A 19,048-nucleotide genomic window follows, 5' to 3' on the forward strand; every position below is an offset into this window, starting at 1 on the left:
TCAAAATCTGGTAATGTATGGGAGCAGTGACGGATTTTTCCTATGAACTGCAGCCCCCAGTAAAATCCGCCACCTCAGCTCAGTGTCAATGAGTCAGATGTGGCTTCACTGTGACTGGCAATGACTTCTTACTGGAAGTTCTACCTGTAAGTTAGAGACGCTACAGGCAGTCCACTGGGAGGTATTTCCTCCCTCTGGGACTGCCATGCCGCCGTGCTGTGATTAGCAGAGAGAAGGCTTCCTTTTGTGTGGCTCAAGCCGGTTTCTATGTGCTACAGCTGATACAGTCCATAGATGCCGGTGTTTCGCGCAATGTGGAATCTGAGCCTGGCGGGAAAACCCGAGCCACTGCTCAGATTGAATTGGATCCCAGAAGATTAGAGCAGTTCGGATTCCAGGTAATCCGAACTGCTCATCTCTGACATCTATTTCTGCAGCAGGTTACATTGATTTCCACAGGGAAACATTGGGGAGAAGAGCGGATCTTGATCCAGAGGCACCAACAGGCTAAAGCTCTAAGCTGTCCCAGGATGCAATGGGGCCTCCGCTATAACCCCACTTCCAGGCACTGTGAGCTCAGTTTCAGTTGGTGTCTGCAGCAGCAGGTCACTTAACAAGTGGGCTGCACTGGGCAGCCCTGAAAAAGCTTTTTCTGACAAAAAAATTCTTCAAAACTGGGCTGTCAGCGCTGTATGTCATGGTGACACTTCAGCGCTGCGGTTCCAACACCTCCCAAGCTGCGTTGCATACTCCCGCAGCCTGTTCCAGGGTACTTGCGGCGGAGACGCTCCGGCTTTAGGCACACGGTCGCAGTCGCTCTCCTGGTTCGCGTGGCTGCTACGTGGAGGTTAGAGGGTCCCCCAGGCAGGACCCGCCTTTAAATTGCGTTCTGTTCGCAACCTAGGGAGACGGGTTGCGGCGCTGGCGTGGACATTGTCAGTAAGCAGGGGCCCCACTATACCACCGAGGGCGTATTGAGTACAGGTTGCGTGTACTAACACCCCATTTAATAAGGCTCACAGTACCCGGGGGTGGAAGTCCAGCATACAGGAGTCGGCGCTTGACCTGTAGCCGCACGCCCGGCCCAGGGCGACATCTGCTGCAGAGTTTTCCACCCTGGAGCTGCCTCACACTCTCCCTGTTAAGTCTGATTAACTTTCAGGAAGAAAAGCAGTACCTTAAATGTTTAACTGTTCAGGCCGCTGCGACCGCTAAGCATGTGTGTGTAAAACCCCTATCAAATACGTACAAGTTGCATAAGCACGCCGGCACGCTGTAAGCACAAAGTAGCTACACGTGCGGCAGAATACACTTTAAAAACCCCTAAGAGGAAAGGAATGCGACACCAATTGTATATGCAATGTTGAGGTCCAACCCAGCAACAACTATTAACTCAAAAGGGGGGTACAACAGAAATACAATCACATAAGAGAATAGGCTGCAATCAATGGATACATACGTTTGTTCGCCAGCGCCACCCGGTCCCGGTCCTCAGTCAATCTGGATAGATGACCTTCAGAGAATGTGTCTGACCGGCCAGGAGGCTTGGCTTTTATACATTAGTCCAAATCATGAAACAATAGAAACTGTATTCTCTTCACCCATAGGTCAAAGGGCTGGTCATTTACAGTACAGGAGGGGTCATAGGTTGGTTTGAATAGGTGGGCGATGCCTGGTCCAGGTGCACTGGCAGATGTTCTCCACTGGGTTCCCGCCGAATATCAAGAGTACAGTAAATACAGTGTAATATTAATATTCTGTTCCTGCGCATATCTATGCACAGGAGCGTGCTATCTTCTGCAAACTGCTACCGGAATATTGCTCTTAAAATACTGTACAGCTGGATACCAAACACCACCTCCTAACCTAACTCTGTCCCCTCATATCCTGTAAAGTCGAATCCCTCTGTTGTTATACCTTGGAAGTAAATGTAACTCGCTGGTGTGGTGCATGTAGACTATGTGTAAATTACATGCTATGTGGATTAAATATGAAATATGTCTTTGTGGCTTTTCCATGCAAATGCATATGCTACCGTAATTACTCATACCACGCGCTGATACGCAGGACCTTGTGAGCCAATATACGCAACGTGCGAGTATGCGCACGCACGGCGGAACAAGCACGCGCACGGAGGCCACTTGTGTGGAGTTTGTATGTGATGCGTGTGACCATAATATGTTCGACTTCGACAGTCCACATTTTGGCAGTAAACAATAACTGCCTCATTTTACTAATAAAACTGAAAATATTACATGTACATTATATACATAGTTCAAATATCCGGGGAAGATTTGTAGGTGGGAAATGTATAGCCTAGTGGGATAGGAAAAAGCATGTAAGTATGAATTTATGTCTGAGGGGTGTATCATCGTGCCGTATATGTTCTAAGTGAGCTTCGAGGTATTGCGAAGTGTACATTAACGCCTTCTCATCCCATATTAAGGGTCTGTAAATGGGCAAACAAACACTACCGAGCTCTTTCTAGGCAAAGGCCATTAGCCCTCACCTTTCTGGCTTCTTATACCAACAAATGGGGAGCACATTTATCTGATGATACATGGAGGGGAAACATATGTGTGTGCTACTATATGTAGATAACATTTATCGACAATGTGTGCCATTAACTGAAGATTTCAGAGATGAAGGTAAGGCACATAAAAATACATTCACAAAAATTTGGGTATGGTTGACGTCTTTTCCGGTTGGATGTTTCTGGGTAGAGGGGGAAACAGAAAGAAATGGTGAAAGAAACAGGCCATGAAATTCATTTGCAATCCTTATCATAACTCTGTTTCTACAGATGGGTCATAAATCAAATCTGCTGCTGTAAGAACGCCCTCGCTCCTTAGACTCATCAAATTTGTGCTGTGTTTGCGCCGCGTCAAAATTCGAACACATCTGAATATCAGACCAATAATTATGACGACACCCAGGACACAAAGGAGAAACTTTCCTACACTCGCAATTAGATTTTGCGCCCACTCTCCTAATCCAGAAAACCATTTGAGTGGGTTCAACCATGAGGCCCAGCCAGTCAATTCATTACCCACAGCCGTCAAGGTAAGGTTGTGTTTCTGTCGGAACTCCCACTTTAACTGCAAGATCTCGTCCATCTTTTGATCGATGATCTCCGTGGGGTCGTCAGTGCTATTCGTAATATACGTACAGCACTTCACACCATATTGAGTTGCCAGAGTAACACAGTACCCACCTGTCACAGCCGTAACATAATTCAGGACCATCCTGTGCTGGACCAGCTCCTTCTTGTAGGCTTGCAACTCCCTGCCCATATACCAGAAGGTGTCATCATACATCTTGGTGATATTATCTATCAAGTTCACTAGCGCCTGGATGTACCTATAATTTATAGTTCCTCTGGTAGTACGGGTGATATCTAATGCGAGAAGGAACTGAATCCCGGTGGATTCATGGATCAAATCAGTGACTACGTGCTCTGACCTATCTATGAGGTGTCTTTTGATGATGTGTTCATAATGGGTATGAGTATAAGGAGTCTAAGCGTTGCGGTGAATGTCTTTAATTTTTTCGTGTGCTATGGTCATAACCTCTGGTAGTACTCTGCCAATATAACACAACCCTTCAGAGCTCGGAGTAAGCCACTTGTACGCTTTCCTCCCACATATGAAGTAGGCATCATCTGGGAGAACATAAGGGACAAAATGCAACAACACCATACCACATATCTTCCTTATAAAGAAACCAATCCCTAGTTCTCTCATTTGCTCAGTACAAGTATCGGGCTGGATGATGTGGGCACAATACCCCTGCGATACTTTTCCAGCCCACATGGTTTTGATCCCACGTGTATACCTATACCGAAAGTACTTCCCACTGGTGGCTATCTTGCATACAAGTTCGGAGTCGATAGGTATCTTATCAGCTCTGTGTGAAAAGGTCATTGTCTGGTTATTCCATGTCGCTTCCCAATTTCCTGGTTTTTGGAAATTGGACACATTAAAACACAATAGTGACCTATCTACGTGGTACTGGTGGAGCTTCAAGCTAGGTGGCCTAGATATATTGAATTTCTTGTCCACCAGTCTCCCACCCTGTAATTCGAGTATCTCATCTATCGTTAAAGGGTATGGCACTAGTCCCGACTTACTCTGTCCTTGAGGTACTTGTGAGCACACCCAGCATTCCGTTTGGTTTAAGACCGTACCCACTAATGAGTGGTAATCACTCAAAGGATGTCGGCCAGTGTCAGTATTACTGTTTGACTGACATCTCTGGATGCACCCATCTTTGACTATATTTTCGCAATTTCTACATATACAATATTCATCAGACAATAACCCTTCACTTTGCCTCCGAGCTCCGTGACTACCAGATCTCTTACTGATACCAGCCTTTACTAGAGTGATACGCCGCTCCTGGGGTCCTACGAATCCGTACTCTCCATCAGAACCCATTCCAGATCCTTGCTCAATGTCTCTGGGGCCCTCACCAAAACAGATTGTCCTCATCAAAAACAGAGTCACAAGAAAAAGCCGGAACACAGTCTCTTGGTGTGGATCTATTTTGTTACGGAACAAAAATAGGAAGAGAGAAGAAGAAAAATAATGCAGTGGGGGGGTGAAAAAAGGAAAATGGTATGACAACCATCCTTGATTTTGTTGTTCTCCTTGCTCAGGTGTCTTTCAACAGTCCTGCCTTTTAGCTTTCCCGGAACAAATTCTCCAGTGATACGAGGTTCTTTTCACCTTTCTCTTTGTCACGAGTTTTCTCCGGGTCAGCAACCTTCTTGCAGTGGGACGAGTGGACCCAAGTCTCTCTCTCGGCAACCTTTAGTTCTGTAGTGCTGGTCAACAAAACTTGATACGGTCCTTCCCACCTGTCTATGAGGCAACCTGAGCGTAAATTTTTTTGAATCATCACATAATCCCCAGGTTCAATGTCATGACAATTACTGTTCGGTAGGTCAGGAATCGCCAGGTTTAGATTCCTTTGCTGGTTACTCAGTTGCTGGCTCATCCTAACCAAATATTGCACAGTTATTTCGTTATTGCACTTCAAATCATCCTGGGGGTCTATCATTACATGGGGTTGTCGCCCAAAAAGAACTTCGAAGGGTGATAAGTTAAGCGGTGACCTGGGAGTGGTTCTGATGCTGTACAACACTAGTGGCAAAGCCTCTGGCCATAACATTCCAGTTTCAGCCATCACTTTGCTCAGAATAGTTCTGTTCATTCTCTCCACCTTCGCACTTGCCTGTGGCTGGTATGGAGTATGCAGCTTACTATTAATACCCATCAGTTTGCACATGACCTGAAAGACTTCACCTGTAAAATGGGTACCCCTATCACTTTCAATCATTCTAGGAATACCATATCTGTACACAAATTCCTGCACGATTTTCTTTGCAGTGAACACGGCAGTATTTGTGGCAGCGAGGAATGCTTCTACCCAGTTTGAAAAGACATCAGTACATACTAACACATATTTCAAATTCCTACAGGGTGGTAACTGTATGAAGTCGATTTGTATTACCTCAAAAGGTCCGTCTGTAGGAGGGATATGGGATGGCTCTTCCTCAAGCAAGTAAGACATGTTATTGATTTCTTACCTGCATGAGAAGAGAACCCTGGTGCACTCCAGTAGGCTATTACCAATTTGCACATACCTTCCTTGCCCAGATGAGTCAGACCGTGTGCCGCCATAGCTAGGCTTGGGAGATATGCCCTGGGGGCCACTGGCTTACCATGTCCATCTGTCCAAAGTCCTGAAGACTCCTGACCATATCCCTTCGCCTTCCAGACTGCCCTCTCTTGTAGGGAACACAAATTTTGAAGGTTGTGTATTTGTTGTGTGGAGTAAAACCATCCCGAGAAGAGAGAAGAGAGGGGAATAAAAAAATTAAATGTCAGGTTTGCATTCACCAAATGTCAGGTTTGCATTCACCAATAGGCTGTCACACCATCATGCATATCAGTGTCCGTACACAATCTCCCTTCACCAGTATTCCCATTCTCCACCCTTTGTGCATGACTAGATAGCAGGTGTGCACTGCAGGAGGGGCAGATATAACATTTGCAGAGAGAGTTAGATTTGGGTGGGTTATTTTGTTTCTGTGCAGGGTAAATACTGGCTGCTTTATTTTTACAATTTAGATTGCAGATTGAACTCACCACACCCAAATCTATCTCTCTCTGCACATGTTATATCTGCCCCCCCCCCCCCCCCCGCAGTGCACATGGTTTTGCCCAACTGCTAAAAAAATTTCCTGCTGCGATCAACTTGGAATTACCCACTATATGCACATCATATTTAACAAAGTTTCTGTTACGTTAGTCAGGGGCCACTTCTGCTAGGAAAAGAAGTAAAGGTTTAGCATCATAGAGGCCCCATCGTAACCTCAGCAAATTGTGTCGAAGGGTAATGTTGCATTTATTTTGTTCTTCCCATTAGCCGAATTTGTGTTTTCTATATGGCGCTTGAATCCTTCCCATATGTCCGTTGGTCCCGTCTGTGTGTTTAATAATGTGGCTCGTGTTCTGGTCTAGGGGGTCTATATTGACTATGTGTCCTACTACTCCTACAATCCCTGGCAAAATGTCCTTTCTTTCTACAAATGTAACATAGTTTTGATCTTTTCCAAACATCAGGGGTCTGGGGTTTTGGCTGATGGGACTTCCCTGTAAGAGCCTGCATACTTACCATCGTTGAGATATTCCTGTCCTGCTCACTAGCAGACTCCCTGAGAGTCAATAAACCACACTATCTCGATAAATGTGAGCAATAAAACTACTATCGCTCACTGACACAACGCACAATTGTGTTTTACAATTACTCCCTTAACACACTATCAAATATATATATAGCAAACAAATGTATCCGTTTCACACAGATCTATAATGACTTAACCTATGGCAGCAATATGTGAGAAAGCATGCAAAGTATCTGTACGCTTTGTGTACGCTTTTCGCGCCAAAATTTACACACAGATTTAAACAGCTTTTTTCCTGTTTGTCCCCTGGGTTACAACCAGCACCTCTAAGACTATACAAGAACAGACTGTGATCTAACAGCACCACCTGGTTTCAAACACAATGCAAGATTACTTAACATGCATCTCCACCCTTTGTTGTAGATCAAAGTCTGTTTATGGCCTGCAAGTCTGTGAGTGTGTGATGATCCCGGACGAGCGCCCAATTGTTAAGTCTGATTAACTTTCAGGAAGAAAAGCAATACCTTAAATGTACAACTGTTCAGGCCGCTGCGACCGCTAAGCGTGTGTGTGTAAAACCCCTATCAAATATGTACACGTTGCGTAAGCACGCTGTCACGCTGTAAGCACAAAGTAGCTACACGTGCGGCGGAATAGACTTTTAAAACCCCTAACAGGAAAGGAATGTGACACCAATTGTATATGCAATGTTGAGGTCCAACCCAGCAACAACCATTTACTCAAAATGGGGGTACAACAGAAATACAATCACAGAATAGGCTGAAATCAATGGATACATACGTTTGTTCGCCAGCGCCACCCAGTCCTGGTCCTCAGTCAGTCTGGATAGATGACCTTCAGAGAATGTGTCTGACTGCCCAGGAGGCTTGACTTTTATACATTAGTCTAAATCATGAAACAATAGAAACTGTATTCTCTTCACCCATAGGTCAAAGGGCTGGTCATTTACAGTGCAGGAGGGGTCATAGGTTGGTTTGAATAGGTGGGCGATGCCTGGTCCAGGTGCACTGGCAGATGTTCTCCACTGGGTTCCCGCCGAATATCAAGAGTACAGTAAATACAGTGTAATATTAATATTCTGAACCTGCGCATATCTATGCACAGGAGCGTGCTATCTTCTGCAAACTGCTACCGGAATATTGCTCTTAAAATACTGTACAGCTGGATACCAAACACCACCTCCTAACCTAATTCTGTCCCCTCATATCCTGTAAAGTCGAATCCCTCTGTTGTTATACCTTGGAAGTAAATGTAACTCGCTGGTGTGGTGCATGTAGACTATGTGTAAATTACATGCTATGTGGATTATATATGAAATATGTCTTTGTGGCTTTTCCATGCGAATGCATATGCTACCGTAATTACTCATACCACGCGCTGATACGCAGGACCTCATGAGCCAATATATACGCAACGTGCGAGTATGCGCACGCACGGCGGAACAAGCATGCGCACGGAGGCCACTTGTGTGGAGTTTGTATGTGATGCGTGTGACCATAATATGTTCGACTTCGACATCCCTCACTCCCTTTGGGTGCCATTTTATAAGCATAGTTGTTGCTAGTCTCTGGGACTGTAGGGCAAGGACTCCCTTGTAAAGCCGCCTGTATACAATGTTGTGACTTTACAAACACTTGAGTATTCTACATGTCTTTATACAGACAGCGTTAGTTAAGAAAAAGTGTACCTATTACGGGATATATTGTACGAATATTCTGATATATACCTCCGGTCTAGAACCGTGCTGTGTTTTATATATATATATATATATATATATATATATATATATATATATATATATATATATTGTTTAGTTCGATTAACTTACAGGAAAAGAGCAAGACTTTAAATTCACAAATGTTCAGGCCCCTGCGACCGTTAAGCGTATGTGTGTGAAACCCCTATCAAATGCGTACACGTTGCGTAAGCACGCCGTCACGCTGTAAGCACAAAGTAGCTCCACGTGCGGCGTAATATACTTTATAACCTCTAACAGGAAAGGAAATGCGACACCAATTGTATATGTAATGTTGAGGTCCAACCCAGCAACAACTATTTACTTAACATGGGGTACAACAGAAATACAATAACATACGAGAAAAGGGCTACAATCAATGGATACATACGTTTGTTCGCTTGCGCCACCCGGTCCCGGTCCTCAGTCAATCTGGATAGATGACCTTCAGAGAATGTGTCTGACTGGCCAGGAGGCTTAGCTTTTATACAACAGTCCAAAGTGTGAAACAAAGGAAACTGTAATCTCTTCATCCATAGGTCAAAGGACTGGTCATTTACAGTACAGGAGGGGTCATAGGTTGGTTTGAATTGGTGGGCGATACCTGGTCCAGGTGCACAGTAAATACAGTGTGATATTGATATTGTACTCCTGCACATATCTATGCGCAGGAGCGTGCTACTTTCTGCAAACTGCCATCGGAATATTGCCCTTGAAATACTGTACAACTCGATACCAAACACCACCTCCTAACCTAATTCTGTCCCCTCATATCCTGTAAAGTTGAATCCCTCTGTTGTTATACCTCTGAAGCAAATGTAGCTTGCTGGTGTGGTGCGTGTAGGCTATGTGTAAATCATGTGCTATGTGGATTAAATATGAGATATGTCTTTGTGGCTTTTCCATGCAAATACGTATGCTACTGTATTTACTCATGCCACGCGTTAACACGCAGGACTCCGTGAGCCAATATACGTAACGTGTGAGTATGCGCACGCCCGGCAGAACAAGCACACGCACGGAGGCCACTATGTGTGGTGTTTGCACTTGATGCGTGTGGGTCTAATATTTTCGACTTTGACAATATATCTGTACATATACTAGTCCAGTGCAGTTTTATTGTCATAATAATTATCTGCATTGCCTGTGATTGTGTGTGTCTGTATCTGCTGTGTGGTTTCACTTTCAGTGTTTCCCAGATACATCCATCACTATATTCTGTACCCTAAGGGACTAGGTGCATCAGGGTCATATATCTAGTGCATCACAGTATTTACCTATTACGTGTATTCTACTGTGTACTCAGTCACATAATACCAGACTTATTCGCTGGTGTGTACTGTGTCTACAGTCACATACTAACGGATTTATTCGCAGGTATTGTACTCTGTCTGGCTTTATTGTACTAATTTGCGCTGTTGTTGCATTTGTGTAGAATGTCTAACAAGAAGGGCAGTAAGTCTGTGGATGCTCCTGCATCATGCAGAGCATGCGCCAAGGATTTACCAGAGCGGGAAGCTGTGTATGATGGTCTGTTTACTATATGTCATACACCTCCCAGTCAGTCCGCATCTCCTGTAACCAGAGCTGCATTCTGGGCTGCGTTCACAAACCTACTGGGTACTCTGGTGGGATGCCTATGGGACCACCTGTGCCATTACAGCCACAAATTGTCCCTATGGTTAATCCACCTTGGGTAGAAAATTTGTCTAACCAGTTGCAGCAATTAAATCATTCCTTGGTCAGACAAAAATCTACTCCAGGTCACTCTCGTGTCTCTGGGTCATCTAAGCGGGCTGCTTCCTGTCCTGTCAGACAGTGAATGAGGTGTTTCTGATGAGGATTCTCCATTGCAAATTGATGTCCCTGCCATTGTTGCTATTAAGCAAATCCTACAAATCACTGATGATGAGGATTCCACTACTTTGACAAAGAAAACTGATATGTTTAAACAGCATAAGGTGGTTAAAAATCTATTACCTCATTCTGACTATTTGGTGGACATCAGGCAGGAGCCCTGGTCTAAACCAGGGGAAAAATGTATCTCTGTCTAAATGGGCCTTGGCTCGCTATCCTCTCCCTGTAGAGTTATGTAACAAGTGGGAAAATTCACCGCTGGTGGATTCTCATGTCACCCGCCTAGTGGTTTCGTCCACTCTGCCTGTCACCACTGTCACTTCACTGAAGGAACCGACAGATAAGGGTGTGGAGGGATGCCTGAAATCTATTTACTCCCTTACAGATGCTGTACATAGACACACTACTGCGGCCTCTTGGGCTGCAAAAGGAATTGAAGCATGGGTTCAGGCATTAGAGGAAGAGCTGCCCGAAGATATATCTGACAATGCCTGTCTCACATCACCACCACCGCCTATTACACTCAGGAGGCATCCTCTGAGGCGGGTGTGTTGGCAGCCAAGGCATTGACTACGTCTGTCCTGGCTCGCCGTATTCTGTGGTCGAGGTCATGGAAGGTGGACCTAGACTCAAAAAAAACCTTGGAGGTACTCCCCTCTAAGGGGGACATTTTGTTTGGGGAAGACCTAAATAAAATTGTGTCTGAATTGACGGCTGCTAAGACTGCCTTTCTCCCGAATACTAATCCTTCTGCACAGAAAGCTAAAGGTACCACTTTTTGTTCCTTTCGGCCTCAAGGGAAAGCAAAAGGTCAGGAATACCCGAGACAGTCTTGTGCTCCCAAAACCACTAAGTCCAAGGCAAAGCAGTCCTGGGCGGCCCGTCAGCCTGCTTCTAAACAAGACAAACCTGCCAAATGACGGGGCGGGCCTCCCCATGGGGGACCCCAGGGTGGGAGGCCGTCTTCTGCAGTTTACCCAGGTCTGGTTAATGACCACTTCAGATGCATGGGTGCGAGAAGTTGTCTCTCATGGGTACGCAGTCTCCTTCAAGAGACGTCCCCCTCGCCAGTTTTGCACCATGGTTATCCCTTTGGATCCGTCAAAGGCGCAAGCTCTGCAAAAGGTTGTGAGTTCTCTCCTAAATACAGGAGTGGTAGTGCCGGTTCCTCTTGCCCAGAGAGGCAGAGGTTACTATTCGACCCTGTTTCTAGTTCCGAAACCAAATGGGCCTTTCCGGCCTATACTCAACCTCAAATCACTGAACAAGTTTGTGAGAGTGTCCAAGTTCCGTATGGAAACACTGCGCTCAATTGTACTGGCTATGGAACCCAGAAACTATATTGTATCCCTGGATATACAGGATGCATACCTGCATATACCTATTGCCATATTGCATCAGGGCTATCTGTGGTTTGCTATTGACAACCTCCACTATCAGTTCCAGGCTCTGCCATTTGGACTGGCTATCACCAAGGTCATGAAGGCCCATCTCCATCACCAGGGAGTCAGGATGCTGCTGTATCTGGACGACTTACTGATTCTGGCAAACTCCCACGATGTCCTCCTCAGTCATCTGCAACTGACGGTAAGCTTCCTACAAGCCCACGGGTGGCTCATCAATTGGAAGAAATCATCGCTGGTCCCAGCTCAGAGCATGATGCACCTGGGGGCATTCCTGGACACACACAGTCAATGACTGTTTGATTCTGTCTCCAGAAAAAGTCCTGACACTTCAAACAGGATAAGAGCCTTAATTTGTCGCCCCAGAATGTCGATACACTCGGCGATGCAAGTACTTGGCCTGATGGTGTCGGCATTCAACATGGTAGAGTACGCTCAATTTCATTCTCACCCTCTGCAGAGGTTAATCCTTTCAAAGTGGGATGGCCTACCTCATCGGATCAGATCTCACATGATCACTTTGACTCCGGAGGTTTGTCTGTCACTAACCTGGTTGCTGCAGGACCAGCAATTGAGCAGGGGCCATCCCTTCTGGATCCCCGACTGGGTCCTGCTGACAACGGATGTCAGTCTGAGGGGATGGAGCAACACTCTTTTCAGGGTCGCTGGACCAAGGAGGAGTCACTCCTCCTAATAAACATTCTGGAGTTGCGGGCAGTGTTCAGTGCATTGACTCTCGCCCTGCCTCTGGTACAGAACAGGCCGATTCAAGTACGGTCAGACAATGCCACCTCGGTGGCATGCATAAACCATCAAGGCAGCACTCGAAGCCGCATGGCTATGATGGAAGTGTAAAAAATCCTTTGTTGGGCGGAACTCCATCTGCCAGCAATATCGGCAGTGTTCATTTCAGGCGTCCTAAACTGGGAAACAGACTTCCTCAGTTGCCAGGACGTGCACGCCGGAGAGTGGAGTCTTCATCCAGAAGTCTTTCAATTCATAGTGGACAAGTGGGGCCTACCAGACACACACTTGATGGCGTCTCGACACAATGACAAGGTTTCGGTCTTCGGATCAAGGACCAGGGATCCTCAAGCAGCGTTTGTGGACGCACTGGCAATTCCAATGAACTTTCGGCTGCCCTATATGTTCCCTCCAGTGTCACTCCTGCCCAGGGTCCTGCGGAAGTTCAAACAAGAATTTCTACTTCTAGTCACTCCAGCGTGGCCCAGACGGCATTGGTACTCAGACCTGCAGGGTCTATCATCAGGGCGTCCTCTTCTACTTCCCCAGTGCCCAGACCTCCTCATACAGGGCCCTTGTCTTTATACGGACCTGGCCAGGCTGGCTTTGATGTCGTGGCTCTTGAAGCATCACTCCTGAAAGCCAAAGGAGGTGGTCATCCAAACTATGTTAAAAGACCGCAAACCGGCATCTGCTCAGATTTATTACAGGGGCTGGAATTCTTGCTTCACTTGGTGTGCTGATAAGAATTATGATGCATACAGATTCAGAACTTCCAGAATTCTGGCTTTTCTGCAAAGAGGCCTGGACTTAGGCCTGCGTCTGGCCTCCCTCAAGGTTCACATATCTGCCTTGTTGGTATGGTTTCAGAGAAAGATTGCATCTATACCTGACGTTCATACATTCACTCAGGGTGTCTTATGGATTCAGCCTCCCTATGTCCCTCCTGTGGCTCCATGGGATCTGTCTGTTGTCCTGAATGCCCTGCAAGAGTCTCCATTTGAACCTCTTGAGATGGTGGACCTTAAATGGCTCACGGCCAAGGTCCTGTTCTTGCTGGCTATTGCTTCTGCTAGAAGGATGTCGGACTTAGGCGCATTGTCCTGTCGTCCACCCTTTCTAATATTTCATCATGTCCGGGCAGTTCTTAGAACTCGCCCTGGTTATTTACCTAAGGTGGTATCTTTTCATCTTTTCACCTTAACCAAGAGATTATGGTTCCAGCCTTTATCTCTTCAGATTTGTCCTCCAAATAGCAGTCTTTGAATGTGGTACGGGCTCTCCGTATATAGGGGGTCATTCTGAGTTGATCGCTCGCTAGCTAGTTTTAGCAGCCATGCAAACGCCATGCCGCCGCCCACTGGTGAGTGTATTTTAACTTAGCAGAAGTGCGAATGCATGTGCAGCCGAGCTCTACAAAAACAGTTTGTGCAGTTTCAGAGTAGCTCTGAACCTACTCAGCGCTTGCGATCACTTCAGCCTATTCGTGTCTGGATTTGACATCATACACCCGCCCAGCGAATGCCCAGCCACGCCTGCGTTTTTTCAGACACGCCTGCGTTTTTGCAAACACTCCCTGAAAACGGTCAGTTGACACCCAGTAACGCCCCCTTCCTGTCAATCTTCTTGCGGCCGCCAATGTGAAGGAAAACTTTGCTAGAACCTGAGCACAGCCACAAAGAGCTTTGTACCTGCACATCACGCGTGCGCATTGCGGGGCATACGCATGCGCAGAAATTCAGTTTTTTCACCTGATCGCTGCGCTGCGAAAATCGGCAGTGAGCAACCAACTCTGAATGACCCCCCTATGTGGAGAGGACTGCCTCTATCAGGAGGTCAGACTCCCTTTTAGTCTTGTTTGGTTTTCAAAAACGCGGCTGGCCTGCAAATAAGCAAACCTTGGCCGGATTAAAATGGTGATTGCACAACTTTATGCGCAGACTGGTCTCCCTGCTCCTGCTGCTATTAATGCCCATTCTACTCGGTCTATTGGACCTTCTTCGGCGGCCCGCCGAGGCTCATCTGCAGAACAATTGTGCAAGGCAGCTACGTGGTCCTCAGTGGACACGTTTATTAGGTTCTATGCGTTTGACCCTTCCGCCTCCCAGGATGCTTCCTTTGGACGCCGGGTTCTCATACCCGCTAAGGCGCGTCCTCTCCCTTGGAGAACTGCTTTGGGACATCCCTGATGTTTCCCTGTGGAAACCAATGTAACCTTCTGCAGAAAAGGAAGGAGAGTTATGGTAGACTTACCATTGTTAACTCTCTTTATGCGAGGTACATTGGGTTCCACATGGTGCCCACCCTGACGCAACTAGCTTCTTTGGGTTTGTATGGCATTAGCCACTTGTCCCTTCTCCTGTCGTGAGAATGTGGTTCTATGTGACTAACATCTACCCTCTCTCTTACCTGCCCCTGCATTGGACTGGTTAACGAAACTGAGCTCACAGTGCCTGGAGGCGCGGTTATAAGGGAGGCCCCAATGCATCCTGGGACAGCCTAGAGCTTTAGCCTGTTGGTGCCTCTGGGTCAAGATCCACTCTACACCCCAATGTTTCCCTGTGGAACCCAATGTAACTCACAGAAAGAGAGTTAACAATGGTAAGTCTGCCATAACTCTCCATATATACAGTGCCTTGCTAAAGTATTCACCGCCCTTTGCATTTTTCATGTTTTGTTGCCTCACAACCTGGAATTAAAATGGATTGTTTGAAGGTTTGCATCATTTCATTCACAGAACAGCCCTACAACTTTGAAGATGTTTTTTTATTTTTTTATTATGAAGCAATCATCAAATAGGACAAAACAACAGAAAACTTCAGCGTGCATGACTATTCACCCCCCTAAAGTCAGTACTTTGTAGAGCCACCTTTTGCGGCAATTACAGCTGCAAGTCGCTTTGGATAAGTCTCTAAGAGTTTGCCACATCTTGCCACTGGGATTTTTGCCCATTCCTAAAGGCAAAACTGCTCCAGCTCCTTCATGTTGGATGGTTTCCAATTGTGAACAGCAATTTTCAAGTCTGACCGAAGATTCTCAATTGGATTGAGATCTGGGCTTTGACTAGGCCATTCCAACACATTTAAATGTTTCCCCGTAAACCACTCGAGTGTTGCTTTAGCAGTATGCTTCGGGTCATTGTCCTGCTTGAAGATGATCCTCCGTCCCAGTCTCAAATCACAGGCAGACTGAAACAGGTTTTGCTCAAGAATATCCCTGTATTTAGCACCATCCATTATTCCCTCAACTCGAAACAGTTTACCAGTCCCTGCTACTTAAAAACATCCCCACAGCATGATGCTGCCACCACCATGTTTCACTGTGGATATGGTGTTCTTGGGGTGATAAGATGTACTGGGTTTGCGCCAGACATAGCGCTTTCCTTGGTGGCCGCAAAGTTAAATTTTAGTCATAACTGACCAGAGCATCTTCCTCCATACATTTAGGGAGTCGTCCACATGCCTTTTGGCAAACTCAAAATGTGCCTTCTTATTTTTAACACTAAGTAATGGCTTTTTTCTGGCTTATTGTGGTCACATGCGCAGATACACCAGTCTCTGCTGTGGAACTCTGCAGCTCCTTAAGGGTTACCTTTGGTCTCTGTGCTGCCTCTCTGATTAATGCCCTCCTTGCCCGGTCTGTGAGTTCTGGTGGCCGGCCCTCTCTTGGCAGGTTTGTTGTGGTATTATGTTCTTTCCATTTGAAGATGATGGATTTGATGGTGCTCCGTGGGATCATCAAATATTTGGATATTTTTTTATAACCCAACCCTGACTTTTCTCAACAACTTTGTCCCTGACTTGTTTGGAGAGCTCCTTGGTCTTCATGGTGTGATGCCTCTTGCTTAGTGGTGTTGCAGCCTCTGGGGCCTTTCAGAAAAGGTGTGTTTATACTGACAGATCATGTAACACTTAAGGGCCCTACACACTGCGCGACCCGCCGCCGAGCTGCCCGACCGCCGATACAGCAGACGGGCGACCCAGCGTCAGGGGGGAGGTGACGGAGGGAGTGAAATTTCTTCACTCCCCCTGTCACCCAGCTTCATAGCAGTCCATGCAAATATGGACGAAATCATGCATATTGGCCTACATGCACAAGCGACGGGGCACCAACGATGAACGAGAACGGGGCCGCGCATCGTTCATCGTTGCTGCCTCCACACTGAAAGATATGAACGGTATCTCGTTCATTAATGAACGAGATCGTTCATATCTTCCAGTAATATCGTCCAGTGTGTACGGCCCATTAGATTACAAGGAGAATTTTGTGATTCCGCACCAATCATAGACAATGTGTTTTAATAAAGAAAAAACAGAAATATAAATTATCTAGGGATGTAATTCCCCGATTTTGTAATCTGGTGGTGCGCCCTGAGTCAGTATTGTAATGAGTACTACAAGGGGGGAAGAAAAAGAAGACTCTTGGGTTGGCGCACTCTTGGTTTAAAATAAGTGAAAAGAATGTGTTATATGATTGTAAAACGTAACTTTTATTACTGTTGGTTATAACATAGGCTGTATCCCATTATAATACCATACACAAATTTATCTAGATATGAAGATTTATTCAAAAGAATATATATATATATATATATATATATACCGCAACTACCACCTGGGTGGAAGGTGCACTCACGCCCAGAAATCAGTCTCTGAATTCACTTGTAAATTCAATATAATTTTATTCAGGTTCACTGTTGATGCCGTTTTTCATCGACGTTTCGGTCCATGTGAGGACCTTTATCAAGATTGGCACTTAAAACACCTATACAATCAGAAACAATTAAAATTAATATGTATAAGAACCCAGATTATTCAACACCAGCACCACCAGTGCCTCCCAGGCCCTAAGGACTGTCACCAAACAGCAAAATCGTGCTTTAAAAAATATCTCAATCCATGTGTGATTTAGAGACGCCTCCACCCTTAGATATCACCTTACACTGAGTAAATATTCTTTCTCAACAAGTAGTTACCTGGACAACATACCAGATCACACTGATGTACTAGATAGCTTTTTCAACATAGTGAAGATGCTGCAAGAAATGATAACCTATTAGATAAATTACAAATAACTAAATGGTATAAGGCAAACACCTAAGGCCACCCATTGAAAATCATACCTAGTCATTTATAGGAACAGCACATGGCAGCTGAAGGCTCAAAGCATATTTCAAACACTAAATCTGTAATTAAAAGGCAAAAAAGAAATGATCACCAACCATGGTCCTATGTCAGAGAGTAGCTGCAGGAGAACCATACTCACTGTTCAAGTGTCCAGAGCCAAATGAGAGCTGCATGTAGTTCAGCCTCAGCTGACAGCTATTTAAGGATCAACCACAGGAAGTGCCAATTAGAAAAATTAACATATAGACTAAACCACGCTTCAAAAGATTGCTGCTCAGAGATCACAACCAGACCCACTGAGTAAATGCTACAAAGCCTACAAGACAGGCTAATGATGTATCGCTAGGATAAGCGACTTAAATATGGGAAAATTTTGTAGTTTAACGTGGCAAAAGCCAGAGACGCGTCTTTTGCGTTCCACCGGCAGGAAGTCCCTGCGTTCCACTCAGCGGAAGTACCGCTACTCTGCGTTCCACCGGCGGGAAGTCCCTGCGTTCCACTCGAAGGAGAAGCCGTTGCTCGGCTCACCAACGGACTATATACTCATAGAAAAAATGTGTAACTAGATGAGGGGTGCTCACAAATGGCGAACATCCACCCGGGTTAGAAGTTCAATAATCCAGTCCGCACATAACTTGAGAGAACGTGGGGATCACAACTACTATCCGCTTAGCCGGAAGTGACATCATACACTATACTGGGCTAGCCCATGTGGAGGCTGTCAATCACCAGAAACGTCACGTATATGTCAATAAGAAAATAGGATAATAAGAGGGCCCCAGATCCAATGACCACACTCACCCAATACATCTAAACCGACATACATCTAGTCAATAGAACATATTGAATACTACATTAGTATAATATTATAGCAAAAAAGTTTTAGTGATAATAGGTGGTCAAGGGTACAGGGGGTGGTGCGATCATTGGATTCAATGAGCCCTCATGACATGTCAAGGACCTGGGATGGCTCCGGGAAACATAAAAAACATGTAAAACATAAGCAAAGACACATAAATAGATGCCCTTACTTTCTTAATCACTATACATAGAAAAAACATACATAAAAAACATAAAACATAAAAACACAAGTTCAGACCCACTCCTTATATGATAATCATATCAGAATGCTCTTCGTCCTCAAAACACAAGACATCTTCAATAGAATCCAACATCCGAAAAGGAATTGGACTCTAAAGAAAAATGTTAAGGGGGTTGGCCTCATTGAGGCCCCTTGGAGACACCGTGTTGAGTTTGTGTATCCAAAAACTTTCCCTCTGTTTGAGCAATAGGGTACGATCACCTCCACTTGTGGGTGGAGGTACCCAATCGATAAGCTGGCACTTCAGGGCAGATACTTGGTGTCTAACTGACACGAAATGTCGTGCTACGGGTTTATCAGAAGAACCCACATTAAGGGCCGTATGTATAGATGACCGATGGTTTGCCATCCGGTCGCGAAAAGGACGCG

General features: G+C 45.5%; 1 protein-coding gene and 1 long non-coding RNA gene across 2 annotated transcripts in view; one reads left to right on the forward strand and one right to left on the reverse strand.

Moving 5' to 3' along the window:
* AR (androgen receptor) overlaps positions 1-19,048 on the forward strand; it is a 755,291-nt gene that overhangs the window by 639,530 nt on the left and 96,713 nt on the right. The window lies entirely within an intron of this gene.
* Positions 17,113-17,636, reverse strand: LOC134948831 (uncharacterized). Its single transcript, XR_010183040.1, has 3 exons — positions 17,574-17,636; positions 17,427-17,486; positions 17,113-17,215 (listed from the first exon to the last, which is right to left on the reverse strand). It is a non-coding gene; the product is annotated as an uncharacterized LOC134948831 (long non-coding RNA).

This window comes from Pseudophryne corroboree, chromosome 8, assembly GCF_028390025.1.
Source record: "Pseudophryne corroboree isolate aPseCor3 chromosome 8, aPseCor3.hap2, whole genome shotgun sequence".
Lineage (NCBI taxonomy): Eukaryota > Metazoa > Chordata > Amphibia > Anura > Myobatrachidae > Pseudophryne > Pseudophryne corroboree.